The sequence below is a fragment of the Palaemon carinicauda genome, chromosome 43 (assembly GCF_036898095.1).
Source record: "Palaemon carinicauda isolate YSFRI2023 chromosome 43, ASM3689809v2, whole genome shotgun sequence".
NCBI classification, from domain to species: Eukaryota; Metazoa; Arthropoda; class Malacostraca; order Decapoda; family Palaemonidae; genus Palaemon; species Palaemon carinicauda.
In genome coordinates this window covers 41662316-41680815 of record NC_090767.1, presented here as the reverse complement: position 1 = coordinate 41680815, position 18500 = coordinate 41662316, and positions in this window count along the sequence as shown.

The following is an 18500-nucleotide window of genomic DNA, read 5'->3' as shown; positions in this document are numbered from 1 at the left end:
AGAGAATAATCTTTTTAAGAATTTTTTTATATAGCCTTTTTTCATTATGTATATTCATAATAGTAATTTTCTATATCTTTTGTATATACCGTAAATACTGTATATTTTAAAATGGGGTGATGCTTTTGATATACACATTACTATATACAAATGCTTAAAAATGTCATAAAAACCTATTGTCATTAGTTTGAACACATAGGCCAGGTCATGAGTTTATTAGTTACTATGTTTATCTATAGAAGATTCCAATAATAATTATTATGTTTTCAATATGATATAATTATTGCTATCTTGATGTACTTTAGATATTATGACATTTTAGGTTACAACTAATATATATATATATATATATATATATATATATATATATATATATATATATATATATATATATATATATATATATATATATATATATATATATATGTATGTATGTATTTGTAAAAGACTATGATATTGCATTACTTTTAGTCAATTTGTTCCTTCAAATATTCTAAGTTGGTTTATCAAAATTGTAAGTAAAAATATATATTCTCTCTAAATATGATATACTATTTTCAACAGATTTAAAATAATTGCAATGGTAACAATAGTCACTTTATGAATAGATAAAGGAAAAAAACGAAGCAAATAAAGTGTTTGTAAATAGTAAATGTGACTACATCAACTAAAATTATCATTATTATTTCAGGAATAAATACAATTCTTTATCATAGGATTTGAAAATATAAAGTATTTTTTTTTTATCACGACACTTTTCAATATATAGTAAAGGCTATTTGTTAAAAATAGCCTAAAACCTTCATTACATAATACGGAATGTAGTAAATAAGAATCGCTAACCTCTACCGGGCGCAAAGAGTCCCGTGATACCGTGGGTTATACACAACATACTACCCATCCCCCCCTACCCATGAAAGACAATCCAGACTCACCCATTGGCCATCCCGCAAGATTCCACCTCGCGCTTTAAAATTAACTTTGATGGTTTATAACAAATTAACTAACAAGATATAGGATAAAATATTTGGATGATACATGCACGAAGTTATTACAAAAACATTGGTATAGTTATGGGTTAGATTCTGAAACATTGTATTTTTGTCAAGATAGCCGCACCACGGGACTGTAGTAAAATGACATTGCCGCATTTCTCGGGTTAAGGCCAGGTAGTGGCAGACGAGGCTATTGGGTACTTTTATCTGGAGGTATTTGTACACGAAAATACTTAATCAAAGAAATTTACATATAGTACATTTGTTTTGCATAGGGTTTCAATATTAACTTATCTGTTGAAAACATCACTATTACAGTAGTAGACATGTGGGGGTGTATGTATGATAGAGGCCACCTGTATGTATAGTGAGATTGACAAAGACTGGGGAAGTTTAAGGGCACGGCTTGGGGGTTAAATTGGTTGGAGTCCTTTTTTTTTATGCAAGTTGGAGGAGCTGGCTGCTCATGTACAAAGGCCTCGACCTTTATCGATAGGCCCTATCACGGATAATCTTAATAGACCTATCACTGTATCAGTCACAAATGTTGACATATGACCTATGGGTCTTCATTCCCTGCTGTTGTGTGCAGGCCCGTTCCCCTGCCTGTGGGTTCGCTAGATAGTAGGTAGAGACAGTGGGAATCTCGTTAATCCATTCATGCGCGTCACTAATTAGATGACGAGGCATTTGGCTATTTTTTTTCTGTCACCTAACCTTATCTGAGAGCTCTCATCTAACGATTGCTACCTAGCACCACTTGGTACCACACTGCTAAGTCTCAAGGTTATTTTCCTTTTGTGATACAGGTGATGATGTTCTTCATCTGCTAAGTAGGTATTTACTCAGGAACCAGGTTACAACAGATCTTATACTTAACCTACTCCTTACATGCTAGCCTTGAAATTATTAGAGCTACAACGGTCCACCCGATCTTAAACTGTCTTCTGCTGTAATCTCCACTCAACGGGGACGCAGTTTTTCTGTCCCCGGAGGAACATCGGTCGGTTGATCTTTGTGGCCGGAGACACTAGGTTACGTCGCCGCCGCCCGCCATGCCCATGTAGTTTGAGTACATGGACAATCCACCTTCTAGAATCTTTACAGTCATGAAGTCCATGTCACTCACAATCATCTTAAGCCTCTGGCATAGGTTGATAGTCCCTCTAGACAGAACACCACGCCAGTCTCCAGTTATTGCCTTGATAGTGGGTTCTGTCCCTGTCAGCTCTTTGACGGCATCTCTGATGCATGTTGTGATGTACTAAGCCACTTTTGCTGCATCAAAGAACTCAAGGGGTCTCACGTTGGCGTCTGCATTAACTTGAACATCTATTACCATAGATTCACCTTGTATCCATAACACCAGATCTGGCTTACGGAGCCCTTGTCTTGTGGCGATCTGGGGTTTGCTTGCTATGAGATACCCTGCTTCAAAGTCTTTCTTTCCTATGAGGTCTTTGATTTTGTCATGCCTCCTGATTCTCTGTGGCTGAACTGCTGGACACGTCAGCATGATGTATTGCAGGGTTTCGGGGGCATTACAGCCTAGGTCGCATCGGCTGCTCTGTAATCTTCCTCGTGCGTTACGGGCCGGTGTTGTCAGAATACCTAGTTTGAATTTCACGGCGTTAGAGACTGCTCCCCCTTTCATCAGACATGTGCCAGAGTCCAGCCATTTGGGCCTGAGTCCATAAGGCCCCTCTCTGAACCCACACCCATCTACTGTACTATAAAGACTTGATCCCTGGTGTTGTTGGACCAGTTCAGCAGCAATCCCTGCTACCAACAGATCTGGAGATCTTGTCAAACGTCTGTAGCATTCTAGCAGGTCCTTTGGAACGCCACCGGTAAAGCTGTAGATTCCGAGGCCTCCAGCGGCTGTACCTGCGTAGAATGCCACGAGTGGTGTGTTACCTTATCAACTGAAGTAAGGTGATATTTCTTGAGATTTCCATGTACGGCTATATGCTTTAGCCTTGGTATCAGCATGTTCTTTAATGACCAGAACTTTTGCTGAGGCTTCATTGGCACCACGTGGAGATCCCCAGCTTAGTCCTGGCCTTTCCAACTAGCTTCGCACCGTTAGCATTTGCCACCAGCCCGACCTCAATCCCCAGATACTTGTAAAAGCCATCGGGACTGGTGGCCGGGATGTTGTCATTCCCATATACGATTGGGCGGCTATCTACATACCAAGTATTCCTGCTGCGGTCGCCGACTATCCCTGCTGTGGCACACTTCCCTAAGCCGGCCTTAAGGCCCAACTTGCCTGCTTCCCTAAGCCGGCCTTAAGGCCCAACTCTCCTGCTTCATCCAGTAGGTTCTTAATGGCCGATGTCAAACCAACTCTGGTTGAGGCCACAACAATGATGTCGTCGGCGAACGCCAGGAACTTGATTGTCTCTCCTCTTAGCATAGCCCCCGCGCCGTCGTGGAGTTTTGCGAGAGCTCTATCTACGGCTAAGTTGAATAGCAGGGGGGATAGCGGGTCACCTTGCATAACGGCCCTTGTGATCTTCACTGTGACACCAGATACCTCCGTGCTCATACTTTGGTAGAAGTTTTGGAGGTACTGGGTCATCTCCTCATCAAGGCCAGGCGCTCCTATGGTGTTCAAGAGGGCTGGGTGGTTAATGGAGTCAAAGGCCTTCTTAAAGTCTATGAAGGCGATGTATAAAGACTTTGACTCGCATTTCACCTCCTTGATCCACTCCTTGAGTAATACGAGGTTACTGCTGACTCCTCCTTCTGCTTTGAAGCCTTCCTAACAAATCGAAGAAGGAATGCGCGCTGCCGGTCGCTTAGTCAGAATCTTGTGTAGCCCCCTCGTCACAACAGATGTTATAGTGATTTTTCGGAAGTCCCCGGCCTCTTGAGGGACGACCTTTTTGGGCAACAGGGTAGTCCTTCCCTTTACCCATTCCGTGGTCGATATCCGCGAGCTGATGATCTTGTTATACAGCTCCACTATTCTTTCGTTAGCCACCACTCTGAAGTTGGCAGATCTTATGCCGTCTGGGCCCGGTGACGTCTTCAAACTCGTTCTCTTCTTACTTACACCAGTCAATGTCTTCAGCTGTTACTGGCCCCAAGATGGTGCATTGTCGGGTAGTAATGTCATAGTCAGTAAAGTTGGCTTCGCCTGGGCGTCCGAAAAGGGAAGTTCAATAATCCACTGCCCCTGGCGGAAGGCTTGGATTAGCCAGCAGGTCCTTAGCAAGGATGGCGTTCTGGGCAGTGCGGCCTCTATTCTTAACCCAACCACGTTGAGTAGCAGCGTACTCCTGCCATTTCCTTATTCTTCTTGATAGATTCATTGCCTGATGTCCTCCTCCTCTGTTACATGGTCCTCTTGATCTCGTCCCAAATATCACATTTTTGAGTGCGTCGATGTCCTTTGGTGTTTTTGCTTCCTCCGATGATGTCGATCCTCTCTCTCTCTCTCTCTCATTTGAAGACTGTGATCTCCCACTTCCATCTGGGCTGGATAGGGGGGATCCTCCGTGATCTGGAACGCTGACAGTAAAGGCGCTCCCTGCGGATTCGAGATAATTGTTCATCCCATCACTTGTCTCATCTTCAGTGTCGTCAGGTTCAGGTGGGTTGTAGGGAATTGCTGCGTCGCTGGTCCTAGTTCGTGGGTCGTCTGGTCGGTGGTCTCGTAGTCGGGCTCCTGTCCTCCTCCTTCGTGGGCGCGGTCATCTCTACAGTAGCTGCTGATCTTCCCATCATTGATTGAAGGTTGCTGCTGTAGCCTCCTCCACCAGGATCCTGGTCAGCATTACCTGGCAGTCTTGGAGTGGTGGAGTGGCCCTGTAGGTTGTTTGTTTAGCCTTTGCAGCCATCTTCCTCTTGTATTTAGTTGTCGTCCTCTTGGTGCGGATGCTTTCCAGCGTCCGCAGGGGTAGAACTATCTCCTGTATCAGTTTATGGATGTGGAGGTCATTCTTATTTTAGAGCTCGAACATAATCATCTGGTTCTCTTCGTCCGAATTTCAGGCGTGCCTACCCCCCACTTGGTCGTCCACGCTGGCTTCGGCTTCACTCGTAGTAGTCTTTAGTTGATCTCCGTTAAACTCCTTCTTCTCCTTCATCAGAATCTCCTTGTGTAAGTTCTGATATATTGTGGACTTTCTCTTGCCTGAGACGCTATCCGTCATCCTGTTTTCAAATAGGCGCTTTTTTATAAGTCTATTTATAAATGGATGTCCTTGGTTGTCAGCTTCCGACCTGGCCATCATCTTCAGTTCCTCAAGGGTCCAGGGCTTGTTACGTTGATCTTCTAAGCGTTCTATATTGCCCTCGTGGAACTGCTCTAGGTGGGCTCTCCTTTCATGTAGACGCCTTCCTGTGAATGACTTGAAACTTCTGTCACAAAAAGGGCAGCTTTGACTACGTCCAGTATCGTCGGCCACGCCTTGAGCTTGGATCTTCGGCCCATCCTCGAGGCTAGACAAAGTCCCAGCGACACTCTGAATTTGAGTACCACTGCTGGCGGGGTGGCGACCATCTCGGCGGTTTTCCCTTACACCAGGGGTGGAACGACCAGTAACCTCTCTGGAAGGATTGGCTGGGCGAGTTAGACCCACAGTGCAGCCCTTCAGACCCATACCGAGGACTACGTGGGTCGGTCGCTAACAATTTGCCATTTGCACCGCAATTGTTCTCGCCTGTCGTCTCAAATCTTCGAGACGGAACTGGTGATTCAGTAAGGGGGACTTAAGGTTCGTAATAGGTCCCCCTCCCCAATTCTCGGTAACAACTCAGTTACCCTAACCAATGGACTGAAGTTGCGGAACCACACCAGTTGATATGGAGTGAGAAACTGGAAACGCTCGACAGTAAGCGGTTTGAAGCTTGGGTCGCTCGCTCGTTATACTATTCCAATTACCTTTTTTTTTTTTCCCCTCTCTCACCTACCCTACTTTGAGAGCTCTCTTCTAACTATTCATCATCCTACCTAAACCAGCTGGTACATCTCTATGACTCCCTAAGGTAAGGTTCCTTTCCTACACATGCTGTGGTGGTGTTTGCATGTTAAGTAGGTATCTACTCAAGGAACCCGGTCGGTGTTCATTCCCTAATTCCCTAAAACTAGCCTTAAAATTACTAGAGTTGCGGCGAACACACTGATGTTTACAAGACTTTCGCCGCAAACTCTCCCGTCGACTATCTCCACTCAACAAGGAGTCTTAGTTCTTATCTCCCTGGAGGAACATTGGTCGGTCGAACGTCGTGGCAGACAACATTGGGAGACATCACCTCCTCCCGACATGCCCATGTAGTTGGTGTACATGGACAAGCCACCTTCCAGGATCTTAACCATCAATAAGTCAAGGTCATTCATCTGCATATTTAGCCTCTGGCAATGGCTGATGGTCTCCCTGGACAATTACCCCCCCCCCCTGCCAGTTCCTGGTGACAGCCTTCACTAGGGGGATTGTCCCCATCAGTTGTTCGACAGCGTTCTTGATACACGTGTTGTTGTATTTGCTTATTTTTTACTGCATCGAAGAACTCGAGAGGCCTCACGTTTGCGTCTGCGTTTACCTGGCAGTCTATAACGATTACCTTGTTGTCCTTCCAGACTACTAGGTCTGGAATACGGAGCCCTTGTCTCGTTGAGATCTGGGGTTCGCTCAACGTGCTATACCCTGCTTCCTTGGCCTTCGTTTCGGTGAAGCACTTGATTTTGTTCTGCCTCATAATCCTCCATGGCTGGACCACTGGACACGTCTGCATAATGTGATGCAGGGTACCGGGGACATTGCAGCCAAGGTCGCATTGGCTGCTCTGCATTCTGCCTCTTGCACTACAGGCCTGGGTTGTTAATATCCCTAATTTTAGTTTAACAGCATTGCAGAATGTACCTCCTTTCATCAGCCATTTGGGTCTCAGTTCGTACGGCGCCTCCTTAAGACCGCACCCATCAACAGCTTCATATAGACGTGATCCCCAGTCGATAGCAGCAGGGGCCCGATGTTGTAGGACTAGTTCAGCAGTTATCCCTGCCACCAAAGGATCCGGAGATCTCGTCAATCGAATGTAGCACTCTTGCAGATTTTTAGGAACTTCCTCGGTGAAGTTGTAGATGTCGAAGCCTCCAGCTGCTGTTCCAGCATAGAATGCACCAAGGGGAGTGTCGCCAGATAGATGAAGACATCTCCTGACAAACTTCCTAATCTCCTTATCCACTGTACTTAAGTGGTATTTCTTTAAAGACCCATGAACGGCAATGTGCTTCAGCCGTGGTATCAACACATTTTTGAGAGACCAGAACTTCTGCTGGTGTTTCAATGGCTCCACTTGAAGATTCCCCAACTCCGTCCTGGCCTTTCATGTCAACTTCGCTCCATTTATGTTGGCCACAAGCCCGACTTGTATCCCCAGATACTTGTAGAATCTGTTAGGACTTGTGACCGGGATGATGTTATTTCCGTACATAAACAGGCGACTATCAACGTACCAAGTTTTTCTTCTGCGGTCGCTGACTATCCCTGCTGTGGCACATTTCCTTGAGCCGGGCTTCAGGCCCAACTTGCCAGCTTCATCTAGTAGAGTCTTTATTGCCGATGTTAGTCCTGCTCTTGTAGTGGCCACAACAACGATATCGTCGGCGAATGCTAGGTACCTTATAGTTTCTCCTCTAAGCGTAGCCCCAACGCCTTCAAGGAGTTTTCTGAGCGCCTGGTTGAGGGCAAGGTTAAATAGCAAGGGGGACAGCGGATCCCCTTGCATTACGCCCCTCGTTATATTTACTGCGACCCCAGCTACCTCCGCGTTGATACTCTGGTAGAAGTTTCGGAGGTACTGGGTCGTTCTTGTATCAAGGCCAGCAGCTCTTATGGTGTCCAAGAGCGCTGGGTTGCTAATGGATTCGAAGGCTTTCTGAAAGTCTATGAAGGAGATGTAAAGATTCCTTGACTCCACTTTCGCCTCCTTGATTAATATCTTAAGTAAAATGAGGTTACTACTGACTCCCTCTTCAGCTTTGAAGCCTATCTGTCTGACTGAAGAGGGAACTCGCGCCGCCAATCACTTTGCCAGTATCTTATGTAAACCTCTAGTGACTATTGATGTTATTGTAATAGGACGGAAGTCCCCGGGCTCTTGAGGGACATCCTTTTATGGCAGAGGGTAGTCCTACCTCTTGCCCATTCCGCCGTAGATAGCCTAGACTGCAAGATTTGGTTGTAGAACTCGGCTATTCTATAAGTCTCTGTCACCCTGAAGTCAGCCGGTCTTACGCCGGCTGGGCCCGGCGACGTCTTTAAACTGGTTCTCTTTTTGCACCAATCAACTTCGGATGTTTCTATAGGCTCCATGATGGTGCATTGCTTGGTTGGTAGGTCTAAGTCAATAGTGCTGGCTTCACTTGGGCTTCTGTTTAGACTTGTCCAAAATTCAACCGTTGCTGGTAGTAGGTTTGGCTGGGCCAGCAGGTCTTTCTTGAGGATGGCATTCTGGGCAGTGCGGCCTCGATCTTTCGCCCAACCGCGTTAAGTCACTGCGTACTCTTGCCTCTTCCTGACTTTCCTTGAGATTGTCCTATCTTGGTGTCTTCCTTCTCTGACCCTGGGTCTTGTCATCGGCCTCCTTGCAAATATTTCGTCCTTCAGTGCAGCAATCTATTCGAGTGTTACGTCTCCAGGTGGTTCCTCATCGCTCGCACTGGAGGACTGTGATTCCTCACTTACGTCAGGGCTGGACGGGGGGGATCCACCGTGGCCTTCGGCCGGTATATTTGGAGTTCTGCTCACTTTGGTTGACATCAGCTTCATCTGGGTTGCAGGGGGTTGTCGTGCTCCTTGTCGTCCTTAGTGTAACTTCAGTTTCGGCAGGTCTATAACGGGCTACTGTCCCCCTTCTTGGTACACATCTCTCCTCCTTCAATGGCGCAGACAACTCCTCTGTCTTAGCTGTCGATGTTTCCCTGCTGTCTTCTAAGATTGCTTAGGGTCCCTCACCCTCTTCGGTTCCAGTCGGTGGTATACAGCAGTCCTGAAGGGGCGAAGTCGCGCTGGTAGTGGTGTTGAGTTGCGCCCTTGCAGCAATCATCTTCTTGTATTTGGTGGACTTCCTCTTTGTGTGGATGCTCTCCAGCGACCGCCAAGGGCGGACCTTTTCATGAATTGCCTTGTTGAGGTGAGGCTTGTTCTTCATCGTCATTTCATACTCGATCATGGTGTTTTCTTCTTCAGAAGACCAGCCATGTCTTCCCCCCACATGGTCGTCCATGCTGGTCCCCGTTCTCTTCATCTTCGTAGTCGTCGTCGTCATCATCAGTTTCTCCGTACACTCCTCCTTAAGCTCATCAAGCATCTTCTTGTATGCAGTCGATTTCTTCTTTCCAGTGATGCTGTCCACGCTGCTGGCAGAGGGTCGACCATATCGCCGGTTTATCCCCTCTTCAGGGGTGGATTGACCAGCAGCCTCTCCCGAAGGATTGGCTGGGCGAGTTGGATCCACTACGTGGCCCCCACGAACCATGCTGCGGTCCTAGTGGATGGGTCACTATCAGTTAGCAGCAGCCACTGATCTCGCCTTCCCGTCTCAGCTGTTATTGAGACAGAACTGGTGATTTAGCAAGGGGGATGTTATGTTAGTAATTGATCCCCCTCCTCGACTCTTGGTTGCAACTTTGATTCCCTTACCAAGGGACTGGAGAAGCGGAACCACACCAGTTAATAAGGAATGAGGAACTGGAAGCACTCGAAATTAGGCGGTTTGAAGTCTGGTTCGATTGCTTGGATACTCCAATTGCCTTTTTTTTTTGGGGGGGGGGGCTTAACCCTAACCTGAGAGCTCTCACTGAGATGTTCACCTAAACCTAATAGAACCCCTCTCCTTTCTCAGAGGTTAGACTCTTTTCCTAGCACAAGTGACAAAGGTCTTGACATAACTTACATACTAGGTCTTAAATCTAGCTTACAAACTAGCCTTACATACTAAACAGGGAGTACAGCATTCCCTTATTTACAGACACTCGGATGACAAACCGCTGCTGAATCCCTGGCCGGTGTCTATCCACTCAACAGGAGCCCGGTTCTTCGGCTCCTGGAGGAACGTCGGACGGTCAATTCTTCATGGACGAGGAGGTTAGGAGACGTTGCCTCCACTGGACATACCCATATAGTTGGCATAGATTGTAAACCCACCTTCCAGGATCTTCACAGTAGTCAGTTCCATGTCCCGCATGCTGATCTTGAGCCTCTGGCACAGGCTGATGGTTCCCCTTGACAGCACCCCCCGCCAGTTCCCAGTTACAGCTATCACTGAGGGTGCTGTTGCCGTAAGGTCTTGCACGGCTCTCTTGACGCATTCGGTGTTGTATTTGGTGATTTTTGCTGCGTCAAAGTAATCTAGGGGACACACATTTGCATCTGCATTTACTTAGGTGTCTATCGCCATAGACTCACCTTCCTTCCAGATTACCAAATCTGGCTTTCTGAGCCCGTTAGTCGTGGAGATGTGGGGTTCATCTAAGGCATTGAACCCTGCAGAAATTGCCTTCTCTTTTACAAAGCACTTGATTTTATCGTGCCCCTTTATACGCCATGGCTGGACGGCAGGACACACCTGCATGATATGATGCAAGGTTCCGGGGGGCATTGCAGCCAAGATCGCAGCGGCTGCTTTCCTGCCTGCCTCTCGCGCTTCGGGTAGGGGTAGTTAGAAGCCCCAGTTTTAGCTTAATAGCATTACAGAAAGTGCCGCCCTTCATCATGCGGGTCCCACCGTCCATCCATTTTGGTTTCAGGCTGAATGGGGCTTCCCTCAGGCCGCATCCGTCTACAGGATTATAAAGCTTGGCACCCCAGTCAATGGTAGCAGGAACCTGAAGATGTTGAACCAGGTCGGCAGCAATTCCCGCCACCAAAGGGTCTGGAGACCTTGCTAAACGTCTATGGCATTCTATCGGGGCTTTAGGTGTGCCCTCAGTGAAATAAAAAATACCGAGGCCAACCCCGCATAGAACGCCGCCAGTGGGGTGTCGCCCGGAAGGTGCAAACACTTCCGAACAAATTTCCGGATTTCAAGATCGAGTCCCATTAAATGGAACTTATTAAGGTTCCCATGTATGGCAACATGGTGAAGCCATGGTATAAGCACGTTTTTGAGGGCCCAGAATTTCTGATGGGGTTTCAAAAGAGCCACCTGTAAATTCCCCAACTCTGTTCTGGCCCTCCCAGTCAATTTCGCCCCATTTACATTGGTTCCGAGCCCGATTTCGACCCCAAGGTATTTGTATACCTCATCGGGACTCGTCACCGGGATGTTGGTATTCCCATATGTAAAGGGGTGGGTATCTACGTACAGTACCAGCTTTTCCGTGAGCTGTCGCCGACGATACCGGCCGTGGCACACTTCTGCAGACCTGGCTCAAGGCCAAGTCTACCCGCCTCATCCAGTAATTTCTTAATCGAGTGTGTCAGACCATCTCTACTCTGCGCCACGACAACGATATGTATTGAATCGCCACTCCTCGTAGCGTTGCCCCTACGCTCTGAGGGAGGCGCTTTAGTGCATAATCTAGAGCGATGTTAAATAGCAGGGGGGGACAGCGGATCCTCTTGCATGACTTCTCTCTTGATGTCAACCTCAACTCCAGCAACCTCCGTGCTTATACTAGAATAGAAGATTTTAAGGTACTGGGTCGAGTCTTCGTCTAGGCCAGCGGCCCTTGCTGTGTCCAGCAGTGCCGGATGACTTACTGAGTCGAATGCCTTTTTAAAGTCAATAAAGGCCAGATATAAAGTTTTTGACTCAGTTTTGGCCTCTTTAATCAATTCTTTTAAGATCAGTAAATTGCTGCTAACATCCTCAGCCTTGAACCCTTTTTGTCGAATTGAGGAAGGGAGGCGCTCCGCCAAACGCTTAGATATTATTTTATGCAGCCCGCGAGTTACCACGGATATCACAGTAATGGGTCGGAAGTCCCCGGCCTCTTGGGGGACGTCCTTCTTGGCAAAAGGGTAGTCCTACCCTTTGCCCATTCTCTTGTGCAAAATTTGTGCTGCAGAATAAGGTTATACAATTCTGCGACACGGTCACTAGCCGCCGCTCTAAAGTTGGCAGCTCTTGTGCCGTCAGGGCCCGGCGATGTTCTAAGACTAGTTTTCCTCTTGCACCATTCGACGTCTTGGATGTTTACGGGCTCAAGAATGGTGCAAACTTGGTGTACTGCTTCCGGCCTGATATTGCTAGCTGGACTCGATCTCCCAAAAAGAGCCGTCCAGTATTCCATTGTCCCTGGCGGAAGGGCAGGACTAGCAAGGGGGTCTTTTCCCAGGATAGGGTTCTGGGTGACTCGGCTCCGGTTTTTATCCCAGGCACGTTGAGTCACTGCATATTCCATTCTTCTTCTCTTTTTCCGAGGAATGTTCCTTGCCAGATTATTACTTCCCCTTTCCTTGTTCCTTACTCTATTTGGTCTCCTGCCAAAAATTTCCTCCTTTACCCTGTTTATTTCCAACTCATAATCCGCTTCATCTTGGTCTTCACTGCTACTAGAAGTTGATGAATTATTCCCGTCGGGGCTAGACGGGGGAGACCCTCCATGGTCAGGGACCGAGATGTTCGTGGCTCCTGACATGGACTCTAAATAATCATTCATGCCATCTTGGGACCTGGTATTGTCATTTTTGGCCTCTAGGGGAATGAGGGTTGTCATCACGTTTCTCGTCATGTTTAGTATAGTCATTGTCGGGTTTGTCGTATTAGTAGCTACTATACTCCTCCTTAATCCACTACTTGTTTCAGCACCTAACGTAGATGACAATTCCTCATCAGCCATGGTGGTTCCCCTGTTTGCGTCTTTGGCAGCTTTACTTTGGCCATCACAACCAACTCTGCTTAGCTTAACCGTGCAGAGCATGGTTGGAGGCACTGCATTGCAATCAGTAGGTCTTGTACGTGCATATGCAGCTGCTTTTTCCTTGTACTTTGAGGTCCTTCTCTTTGTGCGTACGCTCTGTCGTACGGCAAGGAAGGACTTTGTTTTGTATCAGTTTATTTATGTGGGCATTATTTCGGTTAGCCCAATCAAATTTGATCATGGAATCTTCTTCCTCCGAGGTCCATTCAAGTCTGCCTCCCACAAGGCATCCCTGTCTGAACTCGGTGGGCTTTAATGTCAATTCTTGGTTATTCTCCTTGCACTCCTCCTCCTCCTCGCTGTCTGCAAGCTATTTGAGGATCTCTTTATATTGCTTTGACTTGCGCTTGCCATTAATACTGTCGATAGTTCTGTTTTTGAATATGCACTCTTTAATTTTCTTATTCATAAATGGATGGCCGCTGTTAGAGACTTTGAACTGCGCCATCCTTTTTAATTCTTCCTGGAACTGGGGCTTATTGCGCCGTTCTTCAATGCGCTTGATGTTCCCATCATGATACTCAAGCGCGTGCGCACGTCTCTCATGCAGACGTTTTAAACTGATTTCCACACAGTGGGCAGATTGGATTACACCCATCGTCCTCGTCTATGCCTTGGGCTCTGATGTTCGGCCCACTCATACGGCTAGGATACGAGCAGGCGACAGGAGCACTCTTGAATTTGAGTACCCCTGCTGGCGGAGGGTTGACCCAATCGCCGGCTTTCCCCTTTGTCAGTAGGGGTGGAGCGACCTACAGTCTCCCCCGAGGGAGAGGCTGGGAGGGTTGGGTCCTCCAAGCGACCCGTTGGATCCATCAAGATGGGTTTCAGGCAGGACCACGTGGAGGTGGGTCGCTATTAATTTACGACTTTTGCCTCTGAGGTTTGGATTTAGCGATAGTTTGCTTTGTCTTCCACCTAAGAGAGTCATAGTTACTCCCGCAGTTTAGCCGCACTTGGTTGAATCTCTTCACTTTGACATTCAGAGCACTGGGCAGAAATCACATCTCTTCATTATCAGCCATAACCATTGCAATGCTTTGTTTTAATTGAACAGTCGGATTCCCCGTGTCAGTGCCAGTTCTGAGCTGGGCGCTAGGCTGCCAGCTGGAGTAATATATACACGTCTGTGTCGAAACAGGGTCACCACAGGTGAGCAGGGCGCTGACCACGAGGGCCAGCCACCCGCACCCGCCTCGCACTCCGACCCGTAGGACTTCCTTACTAGCATCTTTCACGGACTGGTGTTGGTGCACGAAACGACACAAGAACTGTGTCGCTCTACGGCCTCCGTGTGGTTTGCGATACCATCACCCCCTTTTCGCTTCATAGGATTTCCGGGAATCATGGGGCCTAAAACAGAAAAAAAAACTCTCCCCCGGACCAGACGCCAGTGGACACAAGCCAGATCCCGTTGCCAGGAATCGTCACACACTTGACCCGGCCTCCACCCCAAAGGCAGACACCAGGCCCGTCCAAACACAGGTCACGGAATCATTACCGTATTCCCTTTCGCCACTGCATCCCTTCCAGCTCGTATCTATTATGATGACAAGTCGGTCCCTCGGTGGTGGAGCGCCGCAGCGCGGGTCTCGCTTCTTCTTTCTCTCGCTAGGACCCGCGGCCACCGGCCCACGCCTGCAGAGGACACCTACTAAACATCATTCTCTCCGTTTAGAGGCCTGGGATCACATGGGACACAGGAACTTTATCCTTGGGCTTAGGCTTGACTCACCCATGTTCAACTGATGTTGACATGGAACCCTTCTCCACATCAGCCAACGAGGCTCTCTCTTGATTATTTGCTACTACCACCAAGATCTGCACCAGCGGCGGCTCCAGTCCGGCTCACGCCGAGTCCCTTCGACGCTCACCGCTGCGACCCTCCTACTCACCGGGGCTTCCATAGCGCCTCTCTCAGTGCCAAAAACATTGCCCCAGCGGCCGAGTATCGGGAGAATGCTTGAGCGCCATACCATTTTAAGGGCTAGTTGCTTCGGCAGGTGAGTTGTTACACACTCATTAGCGGATTCCAACTTCCATGGCCACCGCCCTGCTGTCTATAGCAACCAACACCTTTTCGTAGTGTCTACATTAGCATTCCTTTAGGCCCCTTAACTCGTACTTGTTTCGTAACCGAAATACAAACCACGCTATTTACATTGGGTTTACCTTTTAGCGCAGCTGAAATGGTGAGCCATTAGAATTTAACGAGGGTGTATTCCCCCCGCGCTAGTTAGCGGGGGGTAGGGGAGTGGTAGCTAGCTACCCCTCCCCCCCTCACACACTGGTGAAGCTCACTTTCACTTTTGGCTCGGACTGGGACAGACGTCTCTGTCTTTGTCCTCGCTTGGCAGCCATTGTTTGTTTTGTCTTTGCTTAATCACTTACTTTTCTTTTACTCAATATATATGTAAACAGTTTTCATGTTTGTATATATATTTGAGTATAGAAATCAGTAAGTTTCCTTTTCAGAGTTGTGTGTGTAGTGTACGATATCTCCGTGGAGCCCTCGGCAGTTTAGGCCACCACGGTGTAATTTTATGGGTTGCAGTCGAGTTTGACTTCGGTCTTTCTCTCTCTCTCTCTCTCTTGAGGTCGTTCACCCTTTTACTACGTTTACTACGCCCCTTGTAGCTTCCTTCCCGTGTGGGGGGGTTGCTACGCCGTACGTTTTGTCTCAATTAGTTTATGAATCTAATTGTATTTGTTAATTTTTCAGCTTGTAGAACGATTCCTTTCGGGGGTTTTCGTTCTTTCTTTAGTGTTCATTCATTTTTAAATTACATAATTACATAGTTTCATAATTAAAATTGTTATAATTCTGTTTTGGTTACAGCTCTCCTTCCGTGAGTGTAAGTGGTTGTGAGGGCACATGCCCGGTGTGTAATTCTTGTTCCTTTCCCTTGGGATTCCTCTTCGGAGCCTTCCCGGGGGAATGAATGTGTACTAATGATTTTTGTTTTATTTTTTTACAGTTACCGATCTAGTTCGTTTCTGTAATATGGCAACGGTGTGAGCTGTCATGTTGAGGCCTGGGGAATCGGCTGTTGCTGCCTCCCCTTTGGATTTTCGTCAGGGGCGTGTCTCCTTTTACTGGAAGTACTCCCGTGACGATTGACAGCTCTCCAGTTCATTTTAGAACTCTCAGGAGGCTTGCCTCCTTGGGTGGGTAACTTTCCTTCCAAGGGAAGTTTTTCCTGTCCAGGCTTGAGTTTTTCCCCTTTTGGGGGGTTTTTCTCTTGCCTTTTTTTCGTGCGACTATGCTCTTGGCGCTGAGCGGTCGCACCTGCAGTTTCGCTCAAGGGGCTGGGCAACTGCAGGAGCCCCTCTTCGGAGGATTGCTCCTTTTAGGTCACTGGCTGACCAGTCTCTTCTACGAAGTGTTTCTCTTTCGTTCGCGAGAGAGTACACTCACAGAGACTCCTCTTCGGAGGATTCTTCTGCTGCTGTTGCTGTTGGCCTCCTTCGCCGTAAGGCTCACCGTCCGCCTCGTCGTAAGGGCCTCTCATCTCCCTATAAGGGTGCTAGAGGCACCTTTTTGAATCTCTGTATGCAGCCTACAACTCCTTCTTCTTGATCTTCCGTGGACAGCAGTCTGATCTTGTCTTCCGACGGGCAACGGTCTTCCCGACGGTCAACGGTCTTCCCGACGGACAAAGGTCTCCCAGCGGACAGACAACGGTCTCCCGGCGGACAGACAACGGTCTTCCGACGGACATCAGTCTCCCGACGGACAACGATTCCTTCGGGGCCAAGGGTTGCCTCCCACGGGGGTTCTTCCCTTGCGTGTCAGGGTTCCCCTGCGCGCCCTTCTGCTCTCCTGCTCCTGCTCAGTGTTAGCGCACAGGCGCTCTCCTGCTCATTAGCGCTTTCCTGATCGCTAGCGCTCTCCTGTTCGCCAGCGCTCTCCTGTTCGTCAGCGCTCTTCTGTTCGTCAGCGCTCTCCTGTTCGCCAGCGCGCTCCTGTTCGTCAGTGCGCTCCTGTTCGTCAGCGCTCTCCTGTTCGCCAGCGCTCTCCTGTTCGTCAGCGCTCTCCTGATCATCTCTGCTGTTCCTGTTGGTTCCTGTTACGCGCCCTGTGCTCCCACGTTCGCCCTCGCGATCTAGAACTTCGATTCAGGTCTGGGTCAAGGACTCTTCTTCTACGCGCAGGCTTCCACGCGTTGCCTTCTGCTCGTCAGCGATCACCAGCTCGCCAGCGACCTTAGACGCGTCAACGTTCACCGGCTCGTCAGCGATCTCCTACCCGTCAACGATCGCCATCGATCTGCCACACGTGTCTGTTCCCCTGAACACCATCAGTAGCGATCTAGCGCTCTGCTGCTGTGGACCACGATCTCGGATAGCTGAGTCTTGCCGTAGATCTTCCTCCTGCTCGCCAGCGCTCACCTTACTTCTGTCCTTCTGTGTGCCAGCTTTCTTCAATCGCCAGTGCACATCTGCGCGCCCTTCTTTGCCACGCACCAATGGGCGCCAACGGTTTTCTGATCGTCTAGGATCCCCTGATTAACAGCTTGCTTCACCGCTCACCTTCCTGATGCACCTGCGCGCCTTCTGTTAGCGCGATGCGCGCTAACCATTCTTCACCTGCGCGCTAGCGTTTTGGTATTGCACCACCGCTCGCCAACGCGCTGACGCGCCATCGCTTGCCAACGCGCCGACGCGCCATCGCTTGCCAACGCGCCTTCACCCTCCTACGGGCTATCGCTCTCTAGAACGCGCCAACGCTCGTCAACGCGCCATCGCCCGCCTACGTGTCATCGGTCTCCCGACCGCCTGTGCTCACCCGCGCGACCGCACGCCCACGTGCCTGCATGCCTACGCTCATGCGCGACCGCGCACTTGCTCTCCAATGTTCGCCCGCGCGCGGACGGACGGCGTTCCGTGGCGCGGACGGACGGCGTTCCGTGGCGCGGACGGACGGCGTTCCGTGGCGCGGACGGACGGCGTTCCGTGGCGCGGACGGACGGCGTTCCGTGGCGGGGACGGACGGCGTTCCGTGGCGGGGACGGACGGCGTTCCGTGGCGGGGACGGACGGCGTTCCGTGGCGGGGACGGACGGCGTTCCGTGGCGGGGACGGACGGCGTTCCGTGGCGGGGACGGACGGCGTACCGTGGCGGGGACGGACGGCGTTCCGTGGCGGGGACGGACGGCGTTCCGTGGCGGGGACGGACGGCGTTCCGTGGCGGGGACGGACGGCGTTCCGTGGCGGGGACGGACGGCGTTCCGTGGCGGGGACGGACGGCGTTCCGTGGCGGGGACGGACGGCGTTCCGTGGCGGGGACGGACGGCGTTCCGTGGCGGGGACGGACGGCGTTCCGTGGCGGGGACGGACGGCGTTCCGTGGCGCGGGCGGACGGCGTTCCGTGGCGCAGACGGACGGCGTTTCTTCGCACGAACGTCGGCTTAATTCTTGCAGTATCCATTGCTCGCTTATGGGTTATCGCTCGCCGACCACCAGCTCTCGCCCTTCCTACCACGCTCGCCCTCCTTCTGCGCTCCTTCGCTCACCTTCGTTTGCGTTCCTGCGTGACCGCACATGGGCGCTTCCACGTTCGCCCACGCGCAAATCATTGATTTACCATCGCGCGAGCTCCAGGGCGATTGCGACCGTGATTCT